The sequence below is a fragment of the Protopterus annectens genome, chromosome 4.part1 (genome assembly GCF_019279795.1).
Source record: "Protopterus annectens isolate FY-2018-M chromosome 4.part1, PAN1.0, whole genome shotgun sequence".
Lineage (NCBI taxonomy): Eukaryota > Metazoa > Chordata > Ceratodontiformes > Protopteridae > Protopterus > Protopterus annectens.
In genome coordinates, this window is record NC_056734.1 from 270,661,514 (window position 1) to 270,677,201 (window position 15,688).

Genomic DNA, 15,688 nt, shown 5'->3' on the forward strand with positions numbered 1-15,688 from the left:
CACGCTGCAAAGTATCACAAAGTGTGAGTGGACCTGTGCTATGATACTTTCTTGGGGTTTTGTGGTGGGTAGGTGATGTTAATGCACTCATTACTGTACTTCCTTGTGAGCATGCCCAGTATAATGATGGATTATTTGCCCACCATTTAGCACAAAGCATATTAAGTAATACGTGTTATGAAATAGTTATTATTGGTTGTTATTTGTCAAAAAGTAAGTTAAAATTTGCCTCTGGCAGCTTGACTCTAACAATTCATGTAGTGGAGGAAGTGACCTATGCAAGGAGGATGCCAACATTATAACAGATTTTCAACACATCTCTTACTACTTGTTGCTAATGCTGCACCTGTTTGGAAGTTATTGTTGTGTACTGTCATGCAGGTATTACAAATGTGTTCAACAAGGCTCACTTCAGAGCAAATAGTGATTTACAACCTGATGCTGTACAGCATTCAGAGGTGGACTTTGTTAGACTTTATTTATTTATTGACATTTGATTACAGGGAAAATCCAGTTGGATAGGAGCCCATTTCAGTGGAGGCCTTAGGAGAAAAGCTCCAATATATTACAAAACATTTTAAGAACAGTAATTTTACAATCTTCAAAAGTAATACAAAAAAATGTATACTTTCAATAATCATTCTGAATCAGACATAATATGAAAATATTGATTAAGAATAGTTACAAGTTATATGACAATGATTTAATATTGAGAAATTTTAGCTAGTTTATGGAGAAATTAAAAGTAAGTTAGTATAATAAAAACAGAAATTGCAATATGAAGTGAAAGAAAAGCAGGTTTATGGTATCTTTAGAGAGAAAGCCAGGGGAAGAAATTGACAGAAGTAAGGAAGTGAGTGAAGAAGGGACAGCAAGGAGGTGTAAGGTACGAATGCGCACTTGTTCATATTTCGGGATATAGTTTATCCTGGTGTTGAGAAAGAAAAAAGATAGCTTTTGGCTAGAAAGTCATTCAGAATTGCTTTGAAGAATGGAAAGGAGGCTACTGACTTGATGAGTACAGGTAAGGAGTTCCAGGCCTTAACAGCGTGGTACTAATATAGAAAATGCCCAGCAGTTTTGATAGGTTTGTGGACAAACAGGAGTTTTTGATCAGTGATCCATAATGACCAACTAGGAACATAGTTGTTTAGGATATTATATAGTGCTGGACAAGCAGATGGATACTGGATAATTTTATAGGTGGCAAGAAGCTGTGTATATTTTTGTTGATGGGGTAGTTCTAACCAATTTAGGCTTTTTAGTGCTATATAATGGTGGGTTCTGAAAGGTGTATTTGCTGAAAAGTTTAGCAACATGTAAATGTGTATGTGTGGTAGCTGCTGCAAGATTTAAACATGTAATATGATGGTTATAGTATCAAAGCTGCTTTATACTCCCTTCACATTGAAATAATTAGCAAAACGATTCCCATGTTGTAGATGTCATTACACAATATTGCAAGCAGGTAAACTTTTTGGCTTACTTCTTCTATGGCCTAAACATCCATGTATAGTCTTCCCATCACAAATACCTATATTGTGTCTGTAGGCATATACTGACATTCCTATACACACAACCCAGATGTAAATGAGCTGCTTTCACATGACTTTTGTCTGGAAAAACTTCCATCTTAATATATGTCACATGACCATGTCCCTCCTCTCCGAACTATGTACATAGCACATCTGTTGTAGTTTGCAATGCATTACAGCATAGTCTTCTGTTAATAATGCTGATCAAAGTGACAGTTCTGTTTCTATGACAGGTCCTTCATTGTTTCTTTAATACATCGAATTTATACATACTTAGGGAACGGTTGTCATAGTAGTTAAGGTGTTTACTTTACAGACTCAAGGTATAGGGTTTGATTCTCCTCTTGGAAAGCATGGCCAGGCTTAAAAATACCCTTTGAGGTCATTAGCTCAGTAATTACCTAAGAATGATGCAAGGAAAATATTTCATTTGTTTAACCTCATGTCTGTTCAAACGTCAATTCATTTTGTGTTTACTGCCTTTGTCTAATTTTACAGTGCTACATGACAATACTGGTGAAATTCCCTAACTGTGCACTACCTGCAATATATGCAATGTCCCTTACTGTATCAGCTTTCCTTGTAAACTGTTATCTTACCTCTCATATGTCCCTATTATTAATGAACATCCCTGAATTTCTTACACTGTAGCTCTGATCCTCTTAAGCCTCTGTAAAATGTGGTGACCTTGTACAGAAGATGACAAATTATACTTAATGTTTTATTTATTCATTTATGTATGAACGTATGTATGTATTTATTTATTTAGCCTTTGTTGACAAGGTTAGTCCCACTAGGGACACTCAAAATGGTATATATACAGCTAGGAGAAATTTGGCCAGGACTTTTGGGAACTTCCATTACCCTTTTTGATAAGTGACATGTTATCTTTTACACCCATCTGCGCTACCACCAGCTCAAGCAGATAATAGCAGTAAATGACAATAATTACAGGTGTAGCCTTCTTTTCATGTTGAAAATTTGTGTGATAAATTCACATTCATCTCCTTCTGTCAATATTTCAGTTTTACAGTCATATAAAAGTGTCTTTGAATAGCTCTGATTATTTGTGGACTTTCCCCTAATTCTGATAAGGGGGGGTTACATGAATTTGCTTCTGGATAACCAGTTTCTTGTTAGGTTCTCCATACCTTTCATTTATGTATTCCAAGATGCCCTATCTATAATTGAATTGTTTGCATGTACTCTCTTACTGAGCTTAACCTTGTCTACTATTTTGTGTTTACATTGCGTACACAAGCACTGCTCCACCTCACCATGGCCACTAGTTTGTGTTTTGGCCACAAGCAGGTATTGCTCAACATGTAGGGTTGCTTAGTATCTTGCAAATGCAATGAGTAATGCTGCTTGTCACACACAGATGGACGATCACGCAGGTTTTAGCACAACTTGTACACACACGGTAAAGAATACCTGGGATAGTCAAGCCAAAGTAATACTTTACAACTCACATGAAAGGAAATAAGTTAGCCAAAGATAAAGTAAACGCCATTCTGTTCTCTCTGTGGGTTAAGAAAGCTGTAATGTAGGCATGAAGGAATGTAATTCTTTATCATCTTTATTAATATACAGAAAATTGAAAATGACCTGGGAATTAGTGTCAATAATATCTCCTTTGGTGGGCTTTCTTTTTATAATTCAGCAAGATTATGGCAATGAGTCTTATACTGAACAGCACTGGTACTGGAAAGGCACAGATCTTTATCATACGGTATAAAGCATATATCAAGCAGCATTTAAACAGTAAAATGCAAATATTATATAATTTTGGTTTACCATCAAAAGGATTCAAAGTTGCATGCCATGTGTGTAAGTGGCTTTTGGAATTTAATTTATTCACAGAAAAATAGAAACTTTGATATTGTGCAGCAAAATAAGAGGGAATTTAGGCCAACTACATTGCAAAGGCATTTCTTCTACCATCCCTACTGTATGCCTCTTTCATTCTAACAAGTTTCTGGAAAGCAAAGACAAGCAAGTTAAAATGCTGCTATAGTAATGTCACTTGATTTGCAATTAATGCAGCACATAGGCTTCACCATTATCAGACTCTACAAGACATCATATGGGGAGAACTCCAAAATATAATAACTTCTTTCTCATCACAGATGTAGCTATGTTATATTGCACAGGCCAAACAAATCCCTGCTATAACAAATCTTGTACAGGAGTACAGCCCTGTAAAGCCTTACAATCACTAAATCAAATCCAAGTACTCACTACCAAGTCAAATAACAGATACAATGGCACTCGGCTGTGTCACTATAGCTACCAAATGGAATGCTATATACCCAGTGACATTAAGGCAAAAATAATTTCTCAAAATTTATAACTCAGTTAAAACAATATATACTACGAACTCAACATTGTCACAACACCTGATTGGGTTGTTTTTGTATAGCCACAAATTACTACTAATAGTTTTCCTATAATTTCAATTTTCTGATACTATATACCAAAAAAAAGTCATTCACAAAAAAAAAACTACAAACCCATCACAGTCTTTAGATGATTTTGTCTATAATGCTATCATCTAATTTCCATTCTAGCATCTTACAGAAAGTATGTTAAAATGTAATGTCATTGCCTTTAAAAATCATTACACATACTCTTGTGGTATTAATAACTTAATTTTATTACCTTGTGTATTGTATTGTATTACAGCTGTGTACCTTGTGCAATGTAAATTAAAGCAGAGCTGTTTTTCAAGGAATCCAACAAAAGAGGACTATACAGCTGAGCTGGACTGTCCTGGTCAACAAATATAAATAAGAATTCTCTTTGACATCGCTCATAGTCTTAGTCTGGCAATCTTTACAAGTGTTGTAGAAAATAAGTCTAAAACTGAAACTGTGGTTTCTAGACTCCCAGTCCTAAGCCAGGATTAGTAACTAGGTATACTGGTGCCCATGTTGTTTTACTTTTGAGTACAGGACATACACATGAGCTGTGGAGGTCAGTAAGTCATGTATCCATGAAATCAATACTCTATAGACAGTCAAGAACACTCACTGTGTTTTTTTATCATGGCACTTTATGTTTAGTATAGATTTTTATTGGAAGGGCAAGACCTGTTACTGCTAATCCTGCTTCAAAATGTAAAACAGCAATTCATACAAAAACAGCAAATTCTAAACCTCGCTATTTGATGTCTCATGCATTTTGCAGGAGGGGTTTGTCCACTGCACTCTCCAAAATGGGAATCTGCAGGCCCAGCACCGCTCCTACATTTATATACTAATTCTGAGATCACTGCACCTCCGAGTATGGGAATACTCGATCACAGTCTCAGAATCAGTATGTAGCCTCCCTTTTCACATTTAATTTTGTGCTGTCTTCAGACTTTAAAAGGTCACCCATGTGGCACAGTTTACTTAATTTTGATAGCATTACTTTATGAGAAAGATGGTGCAATTAGCTACTTCTATCTGTTTGTAATATTCAAGCCTTGTTTTGTAGGTGAGCACTTGAATCTAATGTGACCCCAAGTTCAACCATGTAGCTGCAGCAAATTTTGAGTTCTTCGTATAACTGTATCTGTCCAAAAGTGTAACTACAATTGGATGGAATTACCAAAACAGAAGAATCATCCTGAGAGGTTAAAAAAGGGGAAAAGAAAAAAAAATGTCCAAATCCACAGCTGATTCTATTACAGATTAATGGAAACACACAAGCTTTTTTGCAACTCAATCCACTTTATCAAGTATTTTAAAAATTTTGAGAGTTTCACTTATCCTTCCTCCAAAGATGGCAGCTCCATTGATAAATCAAGAGGATATGATTAAGATACAAATTTCAATACTGACTTACATACAACAAAAGAGATGAGTGTTATTGTTGTTCAGTAAAGTATTTTCAAAATTATCTGTTCTCAACTGCAATACAAAAAGAAAGAAATGAGCTAAAGTTTCTAAGTATTTTCCTCTCACCCTGCCTTGTCGATTGGCACTGCAGGCAGAAGCTTCCCATGATGACCTACTGTTTATATGCCTTTCTAAAAGCATAAGCATTTCTATATGCGTGCTTTATGGATCCTGAACCACACGTGACAGTTTTTGCCCGCCGAGGAGGATTTATTTCCTAGTGAAGTACAGTAAAGTTCCCTTAGCAGGATCTTTGAAAAAGAGAAAGAGAAAAGGTTAGCCATTTACAGTCATGTCATGAGCAGAAACTTATAGTGACTAAGTAGCATCATCACAATGAAACAAGCATGCCACCTATATCTGAATGTAGTTTTGTTATCGTGTGGCTGTGGTTACATTATCAGGCAAATGCAGATAAGTAACGAGTAAAAACAGGATGTCGCTAGAAGGTGACTCATAAAAATAGTGAGGGTAGTTTAAAAAGGCTTGTCACCTAAGAAATGAGAACATGTGTGTACATAACATATGAAGTTGGAAATGGTTCAGTATGCCTCTAACAACAAAGTAGGGACTGTTAGACTTTATCCAGAAAAGTACTTAACCAATCTGTATTAATCATCAACCTGAGCAAAGTGAATGTTACACATGGAGGTATACCACACATACTTTTCACAACTGACATCATGTCACCATTGATCCAGTTAATATAAGCACTGAGTATATTCACATTTCAGAATAGTCTCTAGCCTATATTAGTTGTCTGTTTTGCTTTGTATGTACTGAGTCATCAGTATGCTAAGACTACTGTATTGTACTGCTGCACTGTATAATTGGACTTAATATAATGCCAAGTGCCTGGGTTGTGCCTGAAAACATTTTAATTTGGATAGTCTCCTTACCCTACTAGCAAACAAACAGCCAAAATATATAAATAATGAGCTTCCCGCTAAATATAACTTACTCCAGGACCACGCATCAAGTTATTCTCATGACATTTGACCAAAAATGTTGGCAAACCAGTAATTTTACATTATTTTAAGAACAGACCTTGTATAGTTATGGAATGTTGGCTACTTCCAGTAAAGCTTCAATATTTTAAGCCACAGACTGCAGTTGTTTTCCCTAGTTGCATAAGAACACACATTTCAACATACATACACACACACACACACACACACACACACACACACACACGCACACACACATACACTCACACAAATATAAATGGCTAGAAACAGCAAATGCTATACCTTGCAAGTCCGGCATTATGTTATCCAATTTAGGCAAGACAAATGTATATATATATATATATATATATATATATATATATATATTGCATATTGCTTTAGGACTTAAACAGTGTGCAGTACACAGTATCTATAGCTCTGTATTGAGAAAAATGGAAAAATGGAAGACTGCATCACAGAACAAGGTAGTAAAATTAGTTTATGCTAGTCTAAAGTCCAGAACTTGATTAAGTTCTGGAGAAGAGAAGTGGCATCCAAGGTATCTATAAACGGAGGTAAAGCAAAAGAGCCAGCATCAGCTTGTAATGATACTGAGAAAAGGAGTACAAAGAAAAATGCTAAAATACACTAGGCTCAGTCTGTAATGGAACATGGAGAATGAGGCACAATCTTAATACAAAAAGCCTGATAGAAGGCCTGGTAGATGACAATAAACTAAGAAATTATGTAATGGGAGAGTGGAACTATGCAGGACTTGAATGAACTAGTAACCGAGCTGGAGACCCACACTACCCCTTACAAGCTTAGACCTGGGGAGCTATCATTAATTAATGAAAATAAATTACATCTGTCAAGTAAATGAGCAAAATGCAAAAGTTAAAAAAATACTTCTCACCAGTCTTTGGCCGACGACACTGTATTTAGCTGCAGACATTTCAGCAAACTGAATTCATCTGCAACTGTTTTTTACTATTTAGATCATACTGGTTAGTATTCTATCAAAGAAGTATGTTTCCTTAAACAGAGGCACCGTTATGAGATGGCTACCAAAATTCATAGAGATGTGTTGTGAGAGAGTGTATGCCTTGTGTCAAATAATGATATTACACTGTTGTGTAAATTAGACATGAATAAACAAGTATGGTCACGTGAATTTGATAGGTTGTCAGCTATGATTCAGGAAAAGCATGTGAGTCAGGAAGGAATGATGCAGAAGAAGAAGAGATATGTAACAGGGCATGAAAGTGGGCTCATATTGCCTTGTGCAACTTCTTGAGAACAAGTACTATGACCACAGAATCTAGAGTGAATTCATGCTTGCTGAGCAAGGCCCACACATTCAGCAAGTGAAAAGCATGTTATCTGGTGCCCATACTGGTGCTATTAAAGGGTTAGAAAGAAGATGATAGGAAAGTAAGAAAGAAAGTATAAAACAAGCATTGGGACAAACAGATGGAAAACATACAAGCAGTTGTAGGTTACCGGGTAGGGAAGCATATTTATTTAGGGATAGCTCCCCCATTTTATATACAGAGAGAGAAGGGGTGATGGGAAAGGTGAAAAGAAAATTGGAGGAGGAAAGACAGAAGGGCCAAACACACAAACATGAAACAGTACAAACAGGGGAAGACTGGCACACACTAAGACTAGAACCCCAGTCTATCCTTTTCACACAGACACTCATGCCCTCCACAGGGGGCAACAGGCAGAGGTTAGACAACTTTAGCCAAATTGAGAACAATATCCTGCTACAGGTCCTTAAGACCCAGGGACAGCACCTTATCATAAAAAGGAGTGCTCACCAGACTTTACGGGACTACTTGTGGATTACAATGGTTTATGGCGTCAAAACTCTGGTTAAGAAGAATTGCATGATACAGCGATGTCAGATACTGTCATCAATATAATATAGTGAGGAAGCCTCAAAAAACTAATATGACCTAATACCAAAGAGGTCAATTATTGGAAGGGAGTATCAGCCTCTCAGTAGAAGACTCATGGATGATGTGTCATTGCTAGTACCTCCACAATGAGAGGATGAGGGGCAGATATAATATCTGGAGGAGTGGACAGAAGTTCTGGGAGTGGCCAAATACCATTTATCTCACAAGAACAACATCCAGGTTAGGTTTCTTGCCAGAGTTGCTATACAGAAACACTATGCATAAAGTCCACAGCAAGAACACAGATACCAACTGAAATGCTCCCCCTAGGCATATTGTGTGTTTAAGAATAGAGGGATACCATAACTGGTATTGGTATGTTTTATACCTGCATGCTTCCACTCACCATTTGCATGCACACCACAACCTCATATGCTGCAAGAGTGGTCAGATTCATTCTTACATGTCTTTTGGGTCTATATTAAAAGACCGAAGAGACGTTTAATCGAACACCTCTTCGTCAGCACACAAAGAGTGAATGCACTTTAGCGCGAATGCTCAAACCAGCGATTTCTTTCCCTGGGAAAGAAATCTCTTGGCCATCTCCATGTGCTTGCCCCTTTCCCCAATGTAGTGCAATCTTGGAGTTGATATATTTAGTTAAGGGGGTGTGGGTGACAAAACCCCACGTTGCTAAGTTTGAAAGTGTGTGTGTGTGTGTGTGTGTGTGTGTGTGTGTGTGTGTGTGTGTGTGTGTGTGTGTGTGTGTGTGTGTGTGTGTGTTTGTGCTAGAGATTTCTTTACCAGGGAAATAAATTGCTGTTTTGAGCATTTGTGCTTTAGTTCATTCGCTCTTTATGTGTCGATGAAGAGGTGTTCAATTAAATGCCTCTTCGGTCTTTTAATATAGACACGGCTTTTTGGGGGTATTCACAGGTCAGACAACTGCTGTGTTGATACCTGTAGAAGTTATGGAGGACATCAGATTAAGTTCAGCACTTATACACCATCTGCAAATGATGCTGACACAAGACTGAATCACAGTCCCAGGACACATTGGCACCTTCTGTCTCCACACTCGGTACCCCTATGTCCACTGTCCAAAATGGAAGTGTGATGTAGGGGCTACACAACATGAGGCCAATGCCATCACTGTCAAGAAGGGGACTCTGCATACCTTTGAGTATTACCTCTGCTTCTCTTAGGGTTCAGCTCCAGAAGAGTACATTGTGTATGATGTGGTTCTAGCACCATACATCAGTCTACAGAGGATTTGAAATCATTTCTGTTTTTTCAGCCACCCCTTGATATGCAGGCAGCACATGGGATCAATAAACATATGTACAGGTCTATAATTTAAGACAGTCTACAGCTACCCACACTGGCATGCAGATGACTGGTGTGCTTCCTGGCCTACATAAATGTTGTATGAAAGGAGAGAAGGTTAGCACTATCCTTGATAAGGATGGAAGAGGTTCTTGTGGCCTTTACAACACATATATGGTTAAGGCATTGCCACTTACTTCGTGGCTTCTAACCACCACTTTGTTAGGACAGCACAGTGGTGCAGAGGTTGCGTAGTTGCCTCAGAGCAAGAGGTCCTCGTGTCAATTCTCAGCTGGGGTGCCTTCTGTGAGGAGTCTGCATGTCCTCCCTGTGTTTGTGTGGGTTTCCTCCAGGTGCTCTGGTTTCCTCTCACATTACAAAGACATGCATCTGGAGCATTTCTACCCGGGCCTCCACTGAAAATTAGCTTTGTTCCAAGTTGGACTTTCCTGGTAAACAAATGTTAAATAAATAAATATGTCACACAGCACTTCCTATACCTGAAGAAGGCAATGGAGTTCAGGAATGATGCCATGAGAGGTCTCATGAAGTATGGTGGCACATCCTGCCATACCCATCTCTATATGGATGATAGCAAGTGCCAAGCTCACTGTCCTACCTGGAAGTATCATCTCTGGTGAGGGATATGCACATACTCAAGGTGGCTGCCTAAGAAGGCAAACACAGGGAGCAAAGTCTAGACATGAAACAGTACTGTCATACAATACAATACAATAGTACTGTACATTATAGTCCATCATCCTACATCATAGCTAAGGTGATAGAATATTCACGGAGCAGTGGTGCAGCGGCACCGTTGTCACCTCACAGCAAGAATTCTCTGGTTCAATTCTCTGCTGGAGTGCCTCCTGTGCAGAGTCTGCATGTCCTCTCTGCATTTGTGTGGGTTTTCTTCAGGTACTCCAGTTTCCTCCCACGTTACAAAGACATGCGTCTTGCATGTTTCTCCCTGGGCCTCCGCTGAAAATTGGCTTCCTTCCAAGTTGGATTTTTCTGGTAAACAAATGTTAAATAAATAAATACATAAAATAAACGTTCAGGAGTGGAACACCTCAATGGCAGACCCTGCACAGGTTTCACTCTCCAGTAGCATGACATCAGTGCCAGGAGACCATTATTCCCATCAAATCCAGCCACTGCAGTGATTCCACAGTGCATTTGTGTACTGACTAATACACCATGTCAACAGAGGAAATTATCTAAAATTCAGATGCCCCCCCATAGGGATGACACACCCCAAGATGTGTTTACAGGAACCTCTCAATGTATGCCTAGCCATCTGTGCAAATGATGATGGCTGTGACTCACAGCACTCTCCCTCCTGTGAGATGTAAGTGCAGAAGTGAAGAAGTTTGATGCACAGTGTGACTCACTCATGCACTGCCTTGTATAGCCTTTAACACTACTGCTTGCATCGTCACTATGTACTTTCAGGGTCCAAAGGAGTAGAAGATAAGTTGCAGCTTAGCCTATGCTGCCATATACTGTACACAACACTGCCTGGCAGGGTGTTGTGACTGCTGGTCATCACTGCTGGATGATATAGGAATGGTGGCTGTGACAGGACCTGACACTGTGGACCCAGAGGTTCCTGTGCCTCAGAACTGAGCTACATGCGTCTTGATAATTGTGTTACATACAGCATGCTACATGTTACAAGTATCTTGCAGGCTATAGCGAGGATGTACTGCAGTGTCATCCACATGTGTATAAGCAGTAGAACCTGGCTTTCAGCAAGCTTAATACTTGCAGTATGATATTTCTAGCCTGTGTGTGGGTGTTGCATTGAATGTTATCAATACTGTATAGTTTCTTTATGGATGTTATTAACCAGGACTGGGGGTGGTGTTATGCATCACCCAAAACACACTAGGTACCACAGGGGCTGAGACATAGGTACATACCATCCAAGGCTGCAGATATCTACACTTACTTACTAGGTGACCCACTATAATTTCATTATACAGGTAAAACATATGCCATATTTGGGACACATAGGCACTGTATTTTTGTTCTACTTGTGGCAATATAAAAATAATCATCTAAAGTATTGTAATTCCTGAATTGTTCTTGTAGTAATTGTTTAGGTGAGGCTGGATTTATTTATTAAATTTGTTGCTTCTGAATGTGAATTATATGTAGTTATTTTTTGTTAAATATTATTTGTTTTTAGGTGTCCACCTCCAAAACTTAGCAAAGTGATTAATTCTGCCACAATAATAACACTGCTTTATGGACAAATATTCTACTGAAAAAAATTGTATGTAAAATGTTAACAGACTTATTAATTTACTGGATGTTTATATAATTTGTATGCTTGCTGTTGTGCATGCTTTCTAAAAGGTTTATTTGTCTTAATATGAGTTATAGCATGTATGTCTTATGTCTTTTCTCTTACTTCTTTTATCTATATTTCTGGGGCATCCTAGCAAATCATTAATGTAGCATATGCTTCCTGGGTATTTTCCTTCTGAATTTTGTGGAAATAGATATTTGTATTATATGGGGTTAAGTGTATTTATCATTAGCAGTGGAGCTATAATTTTCAACAGCATTCCTGACCTTGTTTAAAACATAGGTATTTCCTGATCTTGTATATCAAGCTGTGCATTCTTGTGGGGTTTATGATAAGTTATTACTTTTGGCCTTTTCAATGGCATTGATGTTTTGGTCCTAGCTTGACTTCAATGCCCCAGTTCAATTAAAAAACAGATAATTAGAGGTGCTGGCTCAAGAAATCCAGAAGTAAGTGTCTGATGATGGTTTCCCTATCCATGGCAGAGGGTATTAGAGTTGCACCAGAGAAGCACCACCCGAGGAAAGATATAGGGTTGGATCTCTTGCACCTAGGGAGCCTGGGGAGTGCAAATCCACCAAAAAGAGTGCATACCATCTATCTGGAAATTGTAGGTGTGTGGAGGGTGTTGGCAAGGTCCCACCTGAAAGCACCCCAGGAGAAAACATCTAGGGTTATACTCTTGCATCTAGAGACTCTTGGGAGTACTAATCCACCAAGAAGTGTGCATGCCATCTAGCTGGAAATTGTAGGTATGCAGAAGAGCACTCTCATAGTAGGTTCAAATATAGTCAATATTGAACCCAGCTTCTTGGCCAGTTGGTAGGAATATAATAAATCCCCTAAACCTTCTGAATGATGGACATTATCTTGAAATTTCCCTTCTATTTTTCTGTGCTCTAGAATTCTGACAGCTATGAGAAATAAATGGCCTGGTATGGGCACTTCCATAAAGGGCTGATATCAGCAAGCTTTGCCACCGATCTTCAATAGCAATTTGCTTTAGTTTCCCTGGTCACAACTAGGGGAAGTCATGCTACATGGTATTCCCTAGACGTCTAACCCTTCCCTCCAGTCCAAAGGATCATTCTGCCCTGCCAACTCCTCAGATGCCTGAGCCACTAATCAAATAGTTGGTCACCTAGAACTTAGTCAGGGCTTTATCATTCTGTACCGCTGCACTGCCTTCTACATCTTTTTAATGTAATTACTTTAGGATGCTACATTTTTTTGTGACTAGACCCATACCTCTCAACTGTCCAGATTTTCACAGAATGTCCAGATTTGTGCTTCAGATTTTTGGTCTGTTCCTCATAAAAGTTGTGGTTTTCTGGCAAATCACTGGAATGATCTGAGTACTGAAGTCACCAAATAATGTCATACATTTGTGTTTCAGACTTCAAATCTTTCAAAAAAATCAATGTTAACACAAAACCTGTAACTCCAGCAACTTTCTAAGTTTATAAGAGCGATATTTAAAATCTGCCCCGATTTTGGTCCTTTGTTCCCCCATTTTGTCAGGCTCTGTCCAGATTTTTTACACTAAGAAGTTTAGAAGTATGAATAAGCCTTATGGTGAATGATTAAAGGGTCAACTGATAATTTTTTTCTGTTTTTCAGTGAAATTATATGACATTTTTGGGGGGGTTGGTTGATGGTGTGATGCTCTGCAGGTGAACATGCTACTGTTTTAAATACTTTAATGGTCATCTGAGACTTAAAAGTACAATGAGCAAAGTGGAGGTGGATTTAGGAACTTTTAACTTTTTACTTGCTTAGTCCAATTCAGAGTTGCATGGAGCCTTTGTATATCCAGGGACTAAGAGGACAAAATGCAGAAGAAGTAATCCAGGGTAGGACAACAGTCTATCATAGGATGCACACTAACCAATGCTTACATACATACACAGACACACAGACACACACACACACACACACACACACACACACACACACACACACACACACACGCACACACACACACACACACACACACACACACACACACACACACACACACACATATATACACACACACACGCACACACACACACACACACATACACACACACACACACACACGCACACACACACACACACACACACACACACACACACACACACGCACACACACACATATATACACACACACACAGACACACATGCATACATGCAGACACACACACACACACACACACACACACACACACACACACACACACACACACACACACACACACACACACACACACACACACACACACACACACATCCAAGGTATACACATCTATGGGCAATTCTCCTGTGCCATGCTCTTAAGATGCAGGAGGAAACTGAACCATCTGACAAAAATTCTACAAAGACACAAGGAGGACATGTAAACTATGCACGGAAGGTAGCCCAGATGACAACTGAAATGGACAACAGGATCTGTGAGACAGTAATGCTATTCTTTTAAGCCAGTGTCCTGCAGATTATGTCAGATTTTTTTGTCCAGTTTCTTTGTTATTGTGGGTATTTGATGGGTTTATAATCCAGGTTGGGTGGTAGGATCACAAAACAGTGGACTTGCGTTTGTATCCTTGAGTGGCATGTTTTAGGGAGTCTGGTTAGAGTTCATGCTTAGACACTAGGTAAAAATCTATAGTAGGGTTGGTCAGAACAGAGGATGACATTGGATTGCAAGATGGTTGTATAATGACACTGGGAAATGAGAAAAACTTGGATGTAAGTTCTCTCTGAATGGTGTAATGCAGTCAAATCACAACATGTTTTATTTAATTTGTTTGCTTTTGGCAATAGCACTATTGTATAGGGAAAAGGGGCAGAAAGTACTGTTAAATATAATATATGATGTTTGTACTGTAAATTTTACTGTATTTTTATGTTTTCTTTTAACAGGAGTGAGGCTCTAGTATGTTTTTAATTTGAATGGGCAATATTTTCCCATGACAGATAGAGTTTGTTTATAATCCCGGTTTAATTTTTCATTTTTAAGATTTTGCTATTGCTTTCAATGAGAAGTCTAGCAGCTTCTGGTAATGTTTGGCTTGTTTCAGGTCTACAACAGGATAGGAACTGTAGTTGGTGATTTTTGCCTGAATTTGGTTTTCCATGGAGTGTTGTTGCAATCATACATTCTTTGTGACTTTTTTCCTGAGTTTGGGTATCTGGGGACTTGCTGCAGTTCATAGGTTCATAGGCTGGTACTAGGCTATCGGCCCTAAGGTCTATGCAAGCCTAGCCATAACAATTCCCTGGAAATTTTTTCCCAAAATATTTGCTTCTCTGGGCCCCTGTCTAACAGGGTGACTGACATGATCCCCCGGGTGAATTTCCTATCTTCCATCCAATCATCAAGGTTCCTTTTGAAGAGGGCCAATGAGGTGCTCTGCTTGACATGTATGGGCAGTCTATTCCAGAGTATGGGGAGTCTCTGGGTCAGGAACCTATCCCTCCAGCATGTTTTGTTCAATGTGATGATAAGGTTTAGATCCCTGGAGCGTGTGGCTCTGAGGGATTGGGATTTCTTTAAGTGGGCCATGTCCAACAGCTCAGGGTTTGACATGGCTTTGTATGTTAAGCAGAGATCGCCTCTGAGTAGACGATATGCCACAGAGTATAGCTGGAGTTTTTTTAGACGGTCAGCATATGGCATCTGCTTTAAACCTGTGATTTTTTTAGTGAGGTATTTCTGTGGCCTTTCAGCTGTTGCAGATGTCTTGTGAGGTACATACCAAATGGGGCATTATACTCTATAATGGGTCTAATGAGG

At 38.8% G+C, this 15,688-nt stretch overlaps 1 non-coding gene across 1 annotated transcript; it reads left to right on the forward strand.

Moving 5' to 3' along the window:
• Positions 1-9,691: 9,691 nt before the first annotated feature.
• On the forward strand, positions 9,692-9,819 carry LOC122801461. Its single transcript, XR_006364737.1, has one exon. It is a non-coding gene; the product is annotated as a U6atac minor spliceosomal RNA (small nuclear RNA).
• The last annotated feature ends 5,869 nt before the right edge of the window (positions 9,820-15,688 follow it).